The following is a 17,992-nucleotide window of genomic DNA, read 5'->3' as shown; positions in this document are numbered from 1 at the left end:
AAACTTTCCAACATAGTACAGTCTAATGCTGCTTCAAAGCAAACTTTAGAAAGTTGACATTGAGGTTTCAAGTAGAAGTTAAGTCTCTAATGAAAAAATGTCAGTATAATGTAGATCCTGAACGATTAGTAATACTGGTAATACTGAATTTAAAACAGAATACGTGATTGGATGTAACTGTGTAAGTATGTGATACGCTGATATTGTTGCAAGGTGAACCCCAAGAACTGAATACTAATCCAGCATGTTGCAAGAACAGCATGTAGGAGCTTGCACAGGTTCAGATAGCTGTAAGTAGCTCCTATTTAAAACTTGTACTGTGAGAAGTAGCTCCTCCTGGATGAGAACTTGTTGGCTTGTATCAAAATCTCCTGGATCTGTAAGAAAGAACCAAACTGGTAGTCATATTCAGCCACTCACTTCCCATCTGTCATGCACAGCAGCCACTCAACTAGGAACATTATCTGCAGGTCATTCTGGTATACATCCACGTAAGATGGAAGAAGGATGGGGGCCAGCTGGACATATAGACAGGTATGAGAGCCCAAACATTTGGTAAAAGGTGATCGGGAAAATCATAGCCTTGTACCACTTAATCCTGGATATTAGGGAGCATACATGGGGAAGTAATAGAAAACTACACAGTTGCAAAATTAAGCAAATAGAAACCTAGCACAGGCAGTATATGGAGCAGCAGATGGAGCACATGGTAAACAAGTCTGTCATGAAATATCTGTATTAATAGAATGTACAGAAGAACATTTATAAGGACTTTTTCAGCAGCCGCCAGTTGCTAGATATCAAAAGTCTGGTGAGGAAGCTTGCCAGCTTGGAGGCGTAGAGCAACAGGTTTAATAGCACTATATCCAGATCCTGATGATTTCCCAGTGAGAGAACAATTGAGTATATCTTCCTGGCTGTTTATATAATGTAACATTATATGGACATATTGCTTATCAGCCATGCCACAGCAGAACTCTGTAAAACAAGCAGAAACACTATGCAGACCAGTCTGACAACTTTCTATTCCAGGACATTACAGTAACTTCATCTCCTCCTGAGAGCACATTACTCAACACTGCAGATAGCTCAAGTGTCTATCTGTGCCTTATAGTAATATTGCCCTGGAATCGTTAAGACCATTGTCACTGCGGGGAGGACAATAGGGAATATTCTTTTTCTCCAGTATTAGCCATAAAAAGGTGAGGTGGAAACATGTGAACCCCCTACTTTTATGGTGCATAGGCAGAATATATTGACCTCAGCCACGCTCCAGAAGGCCAGAGGTGAAGCCTAACAAATAGTATCAGTTCTGCACACCACCATTTGAGAGGCACTGATTCCTTCTTACCAGTGTAATACAGTTTAATCCCCACTTGTAAATGACTAGAGAAAAAGAAACTATCCAAGAAGAGGATATTGCCTATCAGTCATGTCCATGAACTTAATTGCTTGTTATGGGTGAAAGATTAACTGTTGCAGCTTCTATCTACTGCGGGAAGTAGAACACTCTTCTACTCCAAATGCTGAATGCTTGATGAACCCCCCACAGTAACATGAAGAGTCAAGAAGAAAAACAGGTCTTGTGTCAGGAACACAGAGGTCAACAGCACCACTCCAAGATACATCCTACAGACTGGGTGATGGTACGCAAGAACTGTGAGCCAATCTTGAGTTTGGAGATGTCAGTGAATAAAGGTCCACTCTGCTATCCTAAACTTCAGACAGAAGACAATACGTATGCATCTGCTAGGTTCCTTCAGACCTAGAACAGGGAAACAACCTCCCTTATTATTTGGTGTAATGTAACATGAACAAAAGCTGCTTCTTCATTCCTACGTAATCTCTTGCATGACTCCCAGAGAAAGCAACACCCACTTCTACTGGGGGCAAGCTTTCTTATGAGTGACACCCTGAAAAAGAATGGGGAAAAAGATACAAAAAATTAAACAGGTCAGAGTTACAGCCATACTGTGATTTACAAAAGAGGATGAGGCTGTCTCCAAAGATTTATTCACTAAACTCTGAAAGTGGTCCTGATCACCACTGCAAATTTGCAGGTGTATAATGTGTGTGGGCTGTATTATTAGGGAAGAAGATGACTGTTATCCTCCAATATCTCACTAAACTTCTTGGCATGATATTCAGGTTGCTAAGAAAGTAAAATCTATTGATCTGACAATTGCATTCACTGCAATTCAATGACAAAATGCAAAACCCTAGAAAGCACCAGTTGGACCTTCTGGTATTTCAGAACATGCAGTCCTGTCCTGTATTACAGCTATAAAGTCTCAAGTGAAAACATTCAGGGTTGGTCCAAACCTCTAATGTCTAGTATTCCATGGTAGCACCTTGCCACCATGGTAGACATAGCCATAGTGTTTGGGATGTCCAGTGCCATCTGCAAGACCACCTTGGCCAATCCCCTCTTTAATAATGTCTAAACATGTCTCTCTGTTAAAAATGTGGTAAATGACATGCTTCCACCCTTCAGTAGTTCTTCAGAGTCACATTTGGTTTTGACTGTTCCTTATAATTTTATGCCCAACAGGATCTCCTTCAGAAAATGCTTGACTCTCATATAAAGAAATTGTGTGTTTCCAGAATAAATTACTATAGACATATTCAGTCCCACAGGAGGAATTGGAATCCCTTCTCCACTCATTTTGCACTGGGTATTACTCAACTGATGCTGGCAAAGAGCTCTGGCATGGTCAAAGGGGCCTATTTATTACTATAGTAATTTTGGTTGGACCATCTGACATCCTGTAAGCTATTCTTGATATCTTGATCTCCAGAGTCTCTGAAACTCTTAAGAACAACTTCTGAGCACTTAACAGCACCTTAATATACCCCAGTTTGCATGATATTACTTCACCAGATGACAAGGATATAACAGGTCCTTTGGTAGTAAGCATTAGTACTGCTTTGTCACTAGATCTTAGACTTCACATACCAGAATACCTTTCTCCATACCAATATGGGAAAGACATTTTCCATTGTCTCAAATGCAGTGCAGACCACCTTTTTACCGACTCCAGATCAGTCAGCAGTGCATAATCTCATGACATACAGATTATGGTTGGTTTGCTGGATACTAGCCAAGTTTGGGCTATTCCTGACAAGGTTTGAGGCAGGACCTTGGCAATCATCTTAGAAATACAGGGCCTGGCTCCAGTACCAATGATGATCAAGACAGCCTTGGTGCTGCTGCCTCAGCACAAGTAACATCAGCTCTGGCTGTTTTCTCCCTGCTATCTTTTCCACACTAGTCTTTGCTTTCCTATCTGTTATAGGAGGCCCTGAATGAAGCTACCTCATCTGAGAGCAGAAGGCTGGAGCTTGTCTCCAACAGGGCCTTCAAAGACTGTTCCAGCAGATGGAGCTTTTACCTCATGTCTTGCAATTTACACATTCTTGTGGAGAATGACAATTGGGCATCTGCTCCTTTCTGAGATTCCCAAACACAGAAGAGACGCCTGTTGTGTCTATCCCATATAAAGACTAACCCTGGAAAATATAGAGCGCTTAAAGCTGGCAGGGCTTTGAATCCCAGAAGGGTCAGGAGGAGTCAGTTCAGACAGACAGAAGCAATTCATACCAAATGGTCTAGAAGATAACAGAGATGAGGATTTTCTCAGAAATGAGTTTAGCTTGAGTGTGTTAGTCATATTCCACTATCTAGTTCTCTGTCATAAGGCCTGGAGGGAAATGAAAGAAGGTCACAGCACCTTTACGTCATCCTATTAAAGAAAAAGGAGACTCAAAGCTCCTACAACTCCTCTAACTTCATTGGGCCCATGCCCAATAAGATTCATAGTGACATCTGAAGACCTGGAAGACTTCAGTCCCCAAAGGCAAGAGCAGAAGAATAAGAAAAAAAGAAGACTGTTGTAGGAAAAAAGAGATTAATGCATTGCTGCATTGTTCTTACACCTGGCAAGGTTCTTGGGACACATTTGATGAGGGCTAGGAAGGTGTGAAGAGTGTGTCTCTAGTATCAGGTGGCTAATTCCAGCAAGGGAATCAAACATCAAAAGGAGGGAGATTTAGAGCCCTCCCAGCAGAAGCTCAGAGAACATATCCTCAAAAGATGTTGATACTTCTCTTAGCCAAAGACAAATACTAAGATGGAAATGTGAAAGTAGAGCTTTACCTTCCACCTGAGTGCCTTGAAGACTGATCAATTTTCCATGCTTGGGCAGCCTTCCCACCTCAAACACACAGCGCGACTGGGTTCTCCCTTGCTGACTTGCTTTCTTTTTGTCCAGTTGCAGAGCCCAGCCCCCAGCCTTCCGTAGCTTTGCCTCAGAGAGACTGCTTTGCCTCCCAGTGCCAGCATGCAAAAGCTGGCCTGGCCAGTCACAACCGGGAGGCTCTTCCCCTGCCAGCCATGATCATCTTGACAGCTCTGCTTTCTCCTCACATCATCTGTCATCTCTCTCACTCCATCTTCCCTTCCTGCAATCAGCCTCCTCCATCTACCACATTAGGGTTGGGGTCAAAAGGAACAAGGATCGGTGCCAAAGTCAGAGTGCTATCTGCTTCCTTCCTACTCCCAACAGAGTGATGAGCCCAACAGAGCCAGGGTGAAGCCTGGATGGGACAATTAGGCTGGAGGAAAAGTGGTGAAAAGCAGTAGAGGAGCCATAAGCAGCTACAAAAATCAACTCATCATACCTGCTCTGAGGAAGGAACAGCTGGAGTGTTGGTGTTTAGGTGTGGTTTGGCTTATGAAAGACTGCCAGAAAGATTTAAGGAAAAGATCCATACAGTCACAGGTCTGGGCACCACTCTATTGCTAGAGCTATTAGCTCCATCTATCATGGAGCTAATAGCTCTAGCAATACATCTCAGTCTGGACTCGCCACTCTCTTTTCTGTGAGTATCTTGGGATCCACTTTGACAGCACTACCAACAAATGTCACTCCTGATCTTGGCATTGCCTGTTAGTTTAGATCTGTTTCCTTCTGGCCTAGTTCTGCTGATGAGTTTTATTACAGACCTGAAGGAATTCCAGTGATGTGCTTCTGCACAGCACCAACAATTAAATTCCGTTGTGCACTGCACTAAAATAATCCATAAGTAACACTTACAGCTTCTAATAATTTAATTTAAACAGCTTCTGTAACAAATGCCAGGTCAGAACTGTTAGTTACCCCTGAGCAGAGGAGTCCTACTCACACTTCTGTATGCTATGCAGTAAAACAGAGTATCTGTTGGAGGACAGTATAGTTAAATGCAGTATGTCAGGATTACACAGAAAATAAGAGAGCACTTTTGGGTTAAAGAGCCTCTACTCAAGTCTTCTCATTATATTATTGTTTCCAGAATAAGCCCAAGGTCATCATGTCCCATTTGCCACCATCTTCATTCCATGCAGAACTTTCTGCTCACTTCGGTGCCTGTTTGCCAGGCAACTTTGTTTTCAAGGGTAACACTAGAAATGGGACATATTGGAACCATTTTCAATGTCTAAAGAAGAGATTTTTGGACAACAAACAAAGAAAGAACTTAAAATGTTCTTTTTAAGCTACTTAAAGACAGCAAAGATGAAAAGCCCAGGTCTTTTCAGGAATTTGTTTTCCCATGTGATCTTCTCTCAAAGTAACCAAACCAAACAAAAAAGTCCCACCAAAAACTCTTCTGTCTCCATCACACATGAACAACCTTCTATAAAGTCAGATCTATCTCTCAGCTGGAAGGCCAGCACGTAAGAGTCCTGCCTTCAGTGGTTCGTTGGAGTCACTCCACTTGAGAGCAAGGTTTCCAGACAAACAGTGTCTATATTGACAATAACAATAAGCAGGAAGAGAAGGTTACATGAGAACATCACCTTGGCAAGTTTGCAGAAATGCAGGGAGGAGGGGAAATGTAAGACCCCATTACACTTCCTCCTGTCACCTTCCATCCAATGGGATGTTCAGTAAAGCATTCAAAGACTTGGAATTCGTGTTTCATTTTGGGTTTTTTTTTTTTGTGAAATCATAAACATCTCTCTACTGGAAATGTTTAAAGGAACCGGATCTTCTCTTCCCTGTTTTGAAAAGTTCTATTGAAGAGCACATAAACCACAGATGGGTAAAACCAGCTAAAACTTTTATTGCTACAAATCTATTTTCCCTCATTACTGACTATAAACCAACATTAACCAGAGGAATCCATAAAGCATAGCCCAAATAGTGCAGCACACTGGCAAGAGGTAGGGAACAAGCTGGTTCAAGATGGTTTCAGCTGACAAAGTTATGCGACAACAGCCACAAAGGGCAGAACTTCTTGGATATGGACAATCCATTCCACCAGAAAGAATAAAAAGAGATCTTTCTTTGAATTTCAATCAGCTGAAATTTTACAAGGATTCATAAAATCCAAAGCCCCATTTTTAGCTTCACATTCAATGTAAACCACAGTATTTTGCGGCTTTTCTAGCACACTTGGATAAAACTAGATAAACTACTACATTGTTTAATACTTAGGATTTAGTGTTCTGGATTTCAATCCCACCTCAGGCAGCTTCTGACTCGATACCCTTCAATAAATCACATTCTGCTTTCCTCTCAGTTTTGTCATCAGTAAAATGGAGATAACATGCATTTCACAGTGTGGTAGAGTGATGTGAAGACTGACTGATTTATCAGTAGTTGTGAGATGCTTAGGAATACTCTGATGAAATGTGCCACATGTATGCACAATTTATTATTAACCTGACAGCATTTTAGCTCTTTTATTTTCCTACCTTGCACACAATTCAAGTGCAGGATGCCTGAAGCACATTTGAATGGATGCCATGTGGCATTTTGATTGTAGCAGGTACTACCATTTAATTCTGAAATTCACAACTTTAACATCACATTAAAGCAGGATTTTTGCAATTAATTTTCCTTCTTCATTCAGTTTTTAAAAAAGAACATTTGAATGGCCTTGGTTTTAGTTCAGTATCAGATCATTACAATTATTAAAGGCAAACACAGGCAAGGAAAGAATCTCAAACAGAAATGTGCTCTTTGGGCCAAATCTTTAGAGGTTAAAAAGTATGGAAATAAATACAATACGAAGGTAAAATGATCAAAATTATTATTTAGAAGCCCAAACTAGTCACAAGGCTCCAAGGTGCCTGAATCACTTTTCAAAATGGGACTTAAAAGCAGTATTTTTTTAAACTGATGAGATCAACAAATCTAAATAGATTTGGGTTTAGTTCTTAGTTAAGCACATCTTTCATCATTATGAATAAAGGCTTTGCCTGACTAAAGAACATTTAGTGTATGAGGTTAATTTTAAGTTGAATACTATTTATGTGACCAGATGTTCAAGAAAACATTTTATACAATGATCTGTACATTTGATGTATTTTCTACAGAACAGCTTATTAATGACACCGTATCTGCAAGTTCAGATAGTTCATGTGCCCACACTGCAGCACAGTCAGCCAGCCATTCACATGGAGAAAAAAATTGGGCTAGTGTAGGGCTAGAAACTAAAACAGATGAAACCTACATTTTATTTCACTCCCAGACCTGAAAAGTGGCTTAAATTGTTTTAGTCAGCTTTCCAACAACATTTTGAGAAGTAACCAAGAGGAAACTTAAGCAATTTCAGCTGTGGAAGAAAATCAGTGGAGACTGTTACAAATGCCCCAAAACAGTGGGATATAGATTCATAGATTTTTAAGGCCAGAGGGAGCATTAAATAGACCTACAGCAGAGCAGTGACCTCCACTGTAAGTGGTAGCAGGGCTATAATTAAACACCATTGACAAATGAGGTCTAAAATCACAGCCAATTGTTCTCCTGAGATAGAGGATCTGTTACTTAGTACTTTGGTTTAGCTATCTTTTGCCTTAGGCAAACTGGGAGTCACCACACTGGCAGTAGCAATGACAGGGAAAACATCCCAGAGCTCAGGAATGGCTGTCATGCCATACTAGTGCAGTTCCCAAGTGATTTTCATAGGCAGAGCCTTGCTCATCCAGCCCAAATTTCAGCTTTGACTGGCTGCATTTCAAAGAGCATTTCTTGCACAGAGAGGTACTTGTTATGCTCTTCTTTGGGAATGCCCACTGCCCAGTCCTCAGGTCCAGCTACATTGCAAACTACTTAGGTTCAATCCAACACACTAAAAAGCTAAAGACCAAACTGCTGACAATCCCAACCTCTCAGATCAGCAGCTCTGGTTCTTCTTTAATGTATGCAGCCTTGCTGCCTTCACTGTCACTCTTCAGAGAACTGCACTGTTCAATGATACTGGCACATCTGAGAAGTCAAATGGGGAATAACCCACCCAAGTCCCGTCCACCCAAGATCATTCCTTGGGCCCTTCCTTTAGTGGAGCTCTTGACGAACAGCAGTACCTACGGATCTGTCACTTCCAATGAACTTAAATGATAACAGTGCTTCACGCCACTCTTCCTTCCTGGGAGGTTTCAAAGGGCATTGATCTGACTCATCGTCCGACCTGTGCTCCAGGCTCCACACACTGTCTGCAAGCTGGAAGTCGGCTCTCCTCCCTGGTCAAGTCTAATCTATGCTTAGGTCTTTTGCCTCCACTTCTGGGCCTAACAGTTCCACAGTCGTAGCACAGTGGGGTTGAGTCCACAGGTTTTCATTAGAGCTTTTTAGTCAGTGTGGGAGCATATGCCCCTTCCTTAAAATACTTCAACACTTTTGTGATATATTACAGCTTATCAGTAGTAGGTCTGTATTAGGGACAATAATGTCAGTAAGTTATAAAATAAGCTAGAAATATATGTGCAATTGACATAGATTACATTTTAAACAAAGTCAGAATCCAGAAATTCTACAAAATAAAAATACATTGCTTTTTCTGCAGACTGTCATAAAAATCAGTATTTTTTTCTAAATATTTTGATTTTAATGAAACCACCATTTCTCACAAGGAAAACATTTCCAAGCTGTCTTATTCTGATGTGTCTTAGCTGGTCAAAATGTTGCTTCACACGTCTTTCATTTGAACACGCCACAAGATAAAGCAGTCAAAAAACAGACTGCCTTGTAGATACACATTTACACATAAGATGGGAAGTAGAGATAAAGTGTATAGGTATATAGGCCTCATATCTGCTCAAAACCAGCAGGTTTGGGAATTTGTCGTAGATGTGTTCATTGCTGCAGTTGAAACACAGCTGAGCATTTCAGCTCAACTAATGAAGGAAAATAGAAAATTTAGGAGGAGACAGCTAAGCCAGTAACCTAAATCACAATTTGATCATTGGAGCCCTAATGGGCTTTCTTAAGTTCAATGAAGAAAAAAAATCAGATCTCCAACAGCAGAGTGCCCACTAGAGGAACTCTGAAGAAAGAGGATTTTGCCATTTTCTGCAGCATCGAATGTTTTCTCAGAGGGTCTTCTGAGAAATAATAAACCAATAATATACCTATAGCCATACCACTATCATCGTATGACTACCTTCCAAGCTTCCGTGATCACACAACTACCAGTACCTGAGCTGGCAAATTTTCAGCTAGATATGCCTGTGTGAGTTGCGCCTCACCTTTCACATTAATATAAACATACCTCTAGCTCTGGTTATCCTGAGATGTAACAACGCTACTGCTTCACAATGGCAATATATCCAATCCATATTTTTTTTGTGTTTATTGATCTCCTGTTGAATTCCTTAAAAGTTGATGCTATGTGAATAACAAGGACCTACACAGATCTCAAATTACACCAGAGGTCTGGCAGGCATCATGCAGGGTAGTCCCTTTGTGCAGCCCCTGCCTCCTAATGCACTGAGTCCCGGGGCAGCTCTCACAGAAGCCACAGAGGAAAGGGCAAAAGACAGAAGAAAAAGCACAGAAATTCTGGCTACTTTCCCAGCTTTTTCTTTTAGGTGGTCCTAGACAAGCAATTTAATCTCCTTTCCTCTTCACAAACCTCATCTATTTTTTTTCCCCTTCTTTTTTTAACAGCAATTTATTAAGGAATAATTCCATACACTTCTTCCAAATTTAAAAAAAAAATCTTTGTGGAATATAAGCAATATATTTTTGGTCACATACAGAAAGGAGCTTAAGGAATTTAGCTGCAAAGGCCACTGAGCTATGAAATTCGCAGATCACAACACAAGCCGCTCTCATCTCTGCTAGCCGTCTCTGCCTCAACTGTGGTTTCTGACCAGCCTCAGTGGACAAGCCTGCCTTTAGCTCCAAGGATTTCTCCTATATTACCTTAAGGAGAGAGGTGTTGAGAGGCACTCTAGCCCTGAAAGCCAAGCTGGCAGGATGGAAGCAGCAAGAAAGACCAGAAAATCAAACACATGCCTGCAGAGACACACCAGAGGTTTGGAAAACTCAGACAGGGTCATTTTTCTCAAGTACTAAGGCAACAAACTGAGAAGAAATGAAAATCCACCCAAGAGACTACACAGTCTAAGAAAGGCTTCTGAATAAATGTAGCAACCAAGCTAACTCTGGGGCCTGCCAGCAGCATTAGAGATTGAAGCCTGGTTTTAACCTACAGCTCAAATTTCTACATCTACCAATGAACTGCTTCTTCCTTTCTGACAAAGGTCTATGTCAAATACTCAGAGCCAAATCCAGCCCATTACATTCACTCAGGTTACTTTACTGGTCAAATTCCATGAGTAAGAGGAGGAAGATCACATCTTAGAGCAAAATTCTGAGAGCCAAGTACCTCTTTCTTCCTTGGCCGACACTGCAAACTGCAGACCAGCTACAAATACACCTGCTGTATCTAATAAGCAGTTAGAGTTGTGTTGACAAGAGTTAACAGGAAAAGAAAGAAGATTTTGCCTACCATTTCAGTGCCTTAGAACCACAAAACACTTGCCAACTTTGGGCTAATTAAACACTCAAAAACAACCCAACGGGCTTTCTTCTCTGTATTCCTGCTTTTTATGCAATGATTCATACAGGAACAACGGAAGTGCAAACTCCCCCATTCTGCTCTGGTAGCCTTTTATACTCTCTTTGCTTTCCCTGACAGCACAAGGTCGAGGCAAGTCTCGAGCACGAGGTGAAAGGGGCAGGCTGGAACCAACAGCCGTCGCAGGGGGAGTGCCAGTGCAGACAGGTAGGCAGAGGTGGGTCACCGCACAAGGAAAAGAGTCTGACCAGCATCTGAGGTTCGTGACAGAGGGCATTTGGGGGAAGTCAGTGGAGCACACGGGACAGATACAAAAAAAGAGTCAAAAGCTCTCCTTCTCCCATTGCTCCTATCAGCACCCTGCAGTGCAGCATCTGCTCCATGTCACCCGACAGGGAAGAGGCTCCACTGCTGCTTGGGCTCTGCCTTTACCAGCACAACTGCGGCCTGGCCTGGGAAGGGTCTGAGTACTCATAGTGTGACACTGCACAAAGTGGCAGGAAACTGGGAGATTTCAGTTGAAAAGAAAGATGAGGAATGCTCCTCAAAGATGGCCACTTAACAAGGAAAAACACCTTAATTTCTAACTGCAAGCCTAGCTGGAAAACTGACAATCAAACCAGGTCATCCTACTGGGTGCTCATGAATTATCATCATTTACCTGTCCTGCTAAGATATTTATACACCTCTATCACTGTCATACAGAAGCATGTGGAATTCTTAATACCTACAGTACGGGAAGCCCTACTGGCTACATATTTCAGATACAGAAATTGAGACATGGAGGGTAACCAGGTACACATCCCCTGCAAAGAAAGGTCAGTTGATTCAATCTTGAGTCCTTTAGTCTGCCAGCAAATCACCCTGGGGATGCAGGAAATCTGTGGCAGAAATGGAAATCAGTCTTTTATGTGCCAACGCTCTTACAACCGGACCATCCAAGTTCTGCTGCCCCAGTCCACTTTCTTTACACGTTATACCTTGGTCTCCTCTCAGGATAATGAGATGAGCAAGTGTACATGCAGGCAGGGCCTGGATAGTTGAAATAGTATGACCGGCAACGCTGTTGGCAACACAGAACGTGAATCCAGTGTACTCAGGTCCCAGCCCCATTTCAGAACAAACACATTCAAATACAAACCAGTTCTGCTTTGAGTAGTCTGTGACATCCACAGTCCTCCCTACATCCCCCCCATCTACCTCTCTCAGCCTTTGGGCTGTTTTGCACCCAGCTGTCAGCTCCTGGACCTGTTCACAGACAGAGGAAGGGCAAATGCTTTGCTCTGCAGGGTAGGTTTACAATGGCAGTGAGCTTGTCTGCAATGAAGGATTGTGGGAGAGACACACACATACACCCAAAAGTCACATTGCTGTCTCTGGACAGCAATAACATGGCAGTTGCCTTGCTTTCTATAGGGAGAGAAAGAAGCTTTGCTATCCATCAAGTTCGAAGTGGGTCAGCAAAGGAGCAAGAGGTAAAGCAAAATCAGAAGTTGGCCCAGGACAGGTGGCCGCTCTACCATTTCATCACATGGATTACCGCCTTCTCCCACATTCAGGAGCATTCAGTGCTGAGGTCGACGTGCAGAGGCGCATCTTCTCTTAGTAGTGCCAGAGTTTGCCAGACAGATGTGCTCCTCCTCTGCTTCTTTTCCTGTAGCTTTGTTGTGCCGTTTCCAGCATCCTGAAGGTAGCTGGGAGGATTATCTCCCTCCATTTTCCACCAAAACTTAACAAAAATTACCCTGTGGCAAATGACCTGCACACCTCCATCCTGGAATAAGGATGAAAGCAAGGCTACAGCATGTGCTGTCTTGCTTGGGGCTATATTTACTGCTGACTGACCTCCATGACAGACTGCCTAGCTCAGCAGAAGCCTGGACAGTAATAATACATCCACTCTTTTTTTTTCCCCTCCCCCCTTTTTTTTAAGGGCAAAACCAAAGGAAAATAAACCTTCCTTCTGAAATCAAATTATCTCCTGACCATAAGTTGGAAAGAGAAATTTCTGGCTCTGCTCGCTTCCATAATTATTATTAGTTAGTTTTATTTAAATCATTATTTAGTAATGCCCAAAAATTCCAGTTTAGATCCTAGCTGTGCACACTTTGGGACAGAGCAGGAGCCAGCAGGCTGGTCTATGGGCTGATAGAGGAAGCTGGTATCAGAGACCAGCTAGATTTATTCCTCTGGAAGCTCACTCAGCCCATTCAGATCTACTCTTTACAATAGCCAAGAACTGTTCTCTTATACTATCAGGCAGGTAAAACCAAGATAGAACAGCTGCTGTAAACAGCCGATGTGAACTATGGCTTACTCTTTTATAAAGTAACATTTTCATCCTGTTTTTTTTCCCTGAGTCCCACCTCCTTCTTGCCTACAAATTGTTCTCACTCTTCACCAGTTCCACCTCACACCAAATGGCTATCTCCTTTGTACCCAACCACAATTTGCTTCATTTCAGCAGAGGAGATGTCCAAGCTTTGCCTAACTGAGGGCTATAACTTGTCTGTTGCCTGAGGGCTGCAGCTGATCTGCAATCAAGCAGAAAAGGATTGTAGCCTCATGGTCATCTACAATACAGAAGAGTGAAACAAGAAGAATATAGCTGTCAGCATGTATTGCAGCTAGACTTTGAATCAATGGCACACTCCATGCAGGGGCCTGGAATCTCCCTGTGGCTTCCCTGCATTAAAAGCCGGGAAGGGTATGAAACACATCCAGCTAGGTCTGGAGCTGCAGCTAGTCCACACTTAGTGAGGGGAGATGGGTCCTAGGTCATTTCTGTGTATGGGATCTAAATTGAAATTCTGCAGCTCCGGCTCAGCTTTAATATTTATTATTAAGAATAACAATGGTGCTTCAACTTCACTTTGGAGTTTCAAAACACTTTATAAACATTAATTAATATCTTAACACATCATCTTTCTCTGGTGCCCATCTGGCAATGCTTCAAAAAATTACAACCAAACTGGAAAATAATTACTATTTTCAATAGAACCAAAGGAACTTAAACAAGGAAGAATGAGCAAGAGAAAGAGACTGGGAAAAACAAATTGCTGCAAAACTAAGTCATGAGCAGAGTTCTTACCAGCTTTCGCCCAATGGCCAGAGCTGGGGCATAAGAAGTGGCATAAAACAGCAGATTTGCGTCTTGCAATATTTACTCCACAGCCCTTGAAGACATTCAGTTCTAGAGTTTTGTACTGGTAAGTGAAGATCTGGGGCCCCCAAAGTGTGTCCCAGAACTGCCTGCTGTCCTCTAGAACAGCAAAGCACAGGACCAAGGGAGGGTCTGCAGCTGTTTATTGCTGGTGAATTCAACAACAACCAATTTATATTCATCTATCAAGGAATATGCAAGTGGAAGCAAATATTATGGTCATGTGCATTTGTTTCTGATTACAAAATGTATGTAAATGCATATGCAAATTAGGTGTACCCATCAGGCTCATGGCAAAGTGCCAAATTAGCCCTTAGTGTTACAAAGTTTGGGGTGGCTGGCAGGGAGATATGGTGATTGCAAGTGAGGCTAGGCAGTCCGTTTAGATGCAGCCAAAACTGGGCAGCTCTGAAGGGGTAGGTGGAGGATAAATCCTGCAGTAACCTGTCGCTTTAAACGAAGCTGAGGGGCTATAGAAAATCTGTTCCTGCTGCAGTTAAAAGTGTGATAATTACAGAGCAACGGGCTCCTCTGTCATTCAGCAGGCAGCATCCCCAGGAAATCTTGCTCTGTAATCAAGGGAAGAGGTGCAATCAGGCCCCTATTCAGGCTTCGTTTAGAAACAGCCCCTGCAGGCAATACAAAGGCTTCAGCATGATGCTTTGTGAAGCCGGTGATGACATCAACGTCTTGGTTCTGCAACTACAAGCAGACGTAATGTCATTTCGAAGCACATCTTCTGTTCACCTTCCCTCACAAAATCCAGAAGTGGCCTAGGGAGAGGGGTGAGGTCTTGGGCCAAAATACTCTTGTACATATAATGTTGCACTCACACTGTCCACATTAGTGAACCCACTCTCTACACCACGATGTTGGAGGAAAAGAGAATTTATTGCAGGCTAAGGAAGACAGCATGATCTGATGAGCAGATATGAACATGCTCATCTGGCTGCTACAGCAGCACTGTTTGCAAAATTTGTGTGGGGAAGGTTTTGGTTTGGGTTTTTTCTAGTGACATGAATGTATCTGTGCTGCTCAAATTCTAGAGGAATCTTATTCTCTTGGCAGCAGCCTGATCCCACAGAGACTGATGAGGTGTATTAGAGGGGAAGGTGTGTCTGACTTCAGCTTGCTTGTCTAATGCCACCATTGCCCAGAAACATACAAATTAATTGCTACTCAAATCAGCCATCCTTTGTACCCTACAGAGCTGTCAGATTCAATGAACCGGTTTACTCCAACTGCAATAAAAAATAGTATCACATTTTATTCAAAACAGCCAAACCTTCCAAAGTGTGCACACATTTGCACTCCCGCTGTATACACTCAGACACAGAAATCGTACTTCTCGTTGGCCAGCAATGACCAGCTCAGCTACCCATCTGGGCATGTAGCTACTATGACATACACAATCCTGGTAACTCTGGGTCCATAGTAAGTGCCAAAAATCTTTCTGCACATCAGGGCACATTCGGGACAGGATTTACAGTTTTCTCTCAGTATGGAATGGTTGTTCTCTGCTGAGGTTCACCATAACTGGAACTGCACTTTGCGTTACAGTAACCCCTAGTACTGTAAATAGAGCTTCATTCCGTCACAGTACAGGCTCAGCACTCTCTATTTATTTCTTATTTCTCTGGCCACAGAATAAATGAGTTTGCTGTGGTTTTACCATCTGCAGACATAGGCATCAGTCAATAGCCAAGTAATGGCCTGGACACTGTCAAGAGAACTCATTATTAAAAGAGTACATATTGCATTTAGCTGTTCAAACAGAAGTTGTTATTGATTGGATCCCATCAGTTCCCAGTAAAAGAGTCAACTCCGGTGACGAAATGAAAACACGCACACAGACTACGGACTACTAAATACTGTAATGGAGTTAAGGATTCCCCCCAAAAGGGAGTTGTTGATATCCAGTTGAAAGAGCATGTCTTTTTCAAAAATGAGACTGGGAATAAAATAACCATGTTATTCCTGCAAATATCCAGAGGCAGGTTACAAAACAAAAGGGAACAGTTCTGACAACAAACATTTCAATCTCTTGGGAAAAAAGCAAACAAAGAAAATACAAGTTGGGTAATGGCCAATGAAGCCACAGGCAGGAAGAGCCTGACAGTCCTGCCGTTCCTACCACATCCTACTGTTCGTCAGTGGAGGTTCTGCCACACTCACAGAACTAAAAGAGAGCATCTTTGGAGTTTGCTAAGTTTTTCAAAGTCAGATAAAAAGGTAGCTATACTTAACTTGGTTCCTGTTTTGTTTCCTTGCCACTTTTCTTTGTCTGCTTGTTTCCACTTACTAAACAGCTTTTCTTCTGGTTTTCCCCTTCTTCTCACAATCTGCACAGACACTGTAACATTTTTGGGTGACAGCATTTAACACACAGAAATCTCCACTGCTGCAGCATAAAGGAGGCAGAAAACAAGGCTGATTATAAAATTCTGACATAAACCAAATATACACCATGAAGTAATATAAGAGAAAACTGAAGAACCAGACAAGGTAATGACTGTTTGTGGAAATCTCTGCAATTGTTCCATTGGAAAAGCTCTCTGCACAGCATCTTATGTGTGAGTGAACAGACCACAGCTAACGGTGAGTTAAAAATGTTTATTAAAAAAGGTACATCGTGACAAATTTCTTTGCTCACCCTTAATAGAAGGTTGGGCTGGAAACTGATGAATCACTATAGGAAACAAACAGCAATGGTGACGCATGGCTTCAAAAGGTAACAATAGCACTGCTTGATCCGTGATGTCTACAACAGAAATATCCCTGGCTTCATTAGAAGATGTATTTCATATTGCTCCACCCACCCAGAAAATGCAGAAATTCCACCACCCGAGCCCGGATTAGAGCTCGCACAATTGCCCCACAGGTACATGGAAGCCTCACGCACTTACAGTAGTTTCTCAAGATGTTCACTGGAAACCATATGCTGTTGATGTCTTGAGCAGCAACCCGTGGAGCCTGGATCCATTAGCCCAGCAGTAGAAAGAGGCTTATATCTTTATGTTTCAGGGTCCACATGCCTGTGTGGATCTTGCAGTCTTCCATCACCCACAACTGGCATTTAGACATGAGGTGTATTTATTCTGTAAGTCTATGAGGATTGGGCCCAGCGGCCCAGCTACTGAAGTGCTTGGTCACACCCAGCAGTCTCTCCAGCTCCACATAATTCATAGTTCAAGCACAGAAAATAGTTCTGGCTCATTATTGGTTTGGACCTGATCAGTGCGGAGCAAATAGCCAGGAAGAATTCTGGTGTTCAGTACTTCACAGGCTCACATCTCCTATCTAATGGTCCTGTACTGTTACCGTGATATTTGGATATAAAGCCAAATTTTCTGTTATCATTAATAGCACCTTAAAATGAGTGCACATATGGATGTCATGTTTATTTTCTAAACCTTCCCTTCCTATAAAAACATGTTTGCTTCTCCATCTATACTGTAACCGTAGAGCTGTATTTACACAGTATTTCTGCAGGGCTTTTTGCTTACATATCAACAGTATAGGGACTTATTTTCAGCACTTCTCACATTCTACATACTAAATTCCAGTTAATCTATTTTCATTGCCAAAAGAAGTAAACAAATGCTAGTTGTGATAAGATATTATTGCAAGTATTTCCATTCTGACAAAATTTCAGGGTTTTTTTTTCCTTGAGATTGGACACTTTTTGCCCAGGTTTCATCTTTAGCTTAAGCTCAGACTGTTGTGTTAAACCCAAATGTCATAAAAAATGCTGTGATGAGATTCTCAAATTCACACTGGGATTTCCAGTTGACTTACTTAAGTCTCTTGCACATACAGAGTTAATTACCGTCACACTGCTAAAGACCAAGGAAAAAACCCTGAAATACACTTCATCATGTGGTTTGCATGACTTAAAACTTCTGGACTCAAATTTTTAAAGAGAGTATGAAACAATGTAGAAACACTCAAATCCCTCTTCCCTTTGCAATACTAAGTAAG

The 17,992-nt window shown here is 42.0% G+C and overlaps 1 protein-coding gene across 1 annotated transcript in view; it reads right to left on the bottom strand.

Annotated features, from left to right (window-relative positions):
- Positions 1 to 17,992, bottom strand: part of NRXN3 (neurexin 3) — a 1,016,594-nt gene that overhangs the window by 997,260 nt on the left and 1,342 nt on the right. The window lies entirely within an intron of this gene.

Source organism: Pygoscelis adeliae, unplaced genomic scaffold (genome assembly GCF_000699105.1).
Source record: "Pygoscelis adeliae isolate BGI_AS28 unplaced genomic scaffold, ASM69910v1 Scaffold71, whole genome shotgun sequence".
Classification (NCBI taxonomy): Eukaryota; Metazoa; Chordata; class Aves; order Sphenisciformes; family Spheniscidae; genus Pygoscelis; species Pygoscelis adeliae.
The sequence above is the reverse complement of the archived record's forward strand: the minus strand, read 5'-3'. Positions and strand labels throughout refer to the sequence as shown.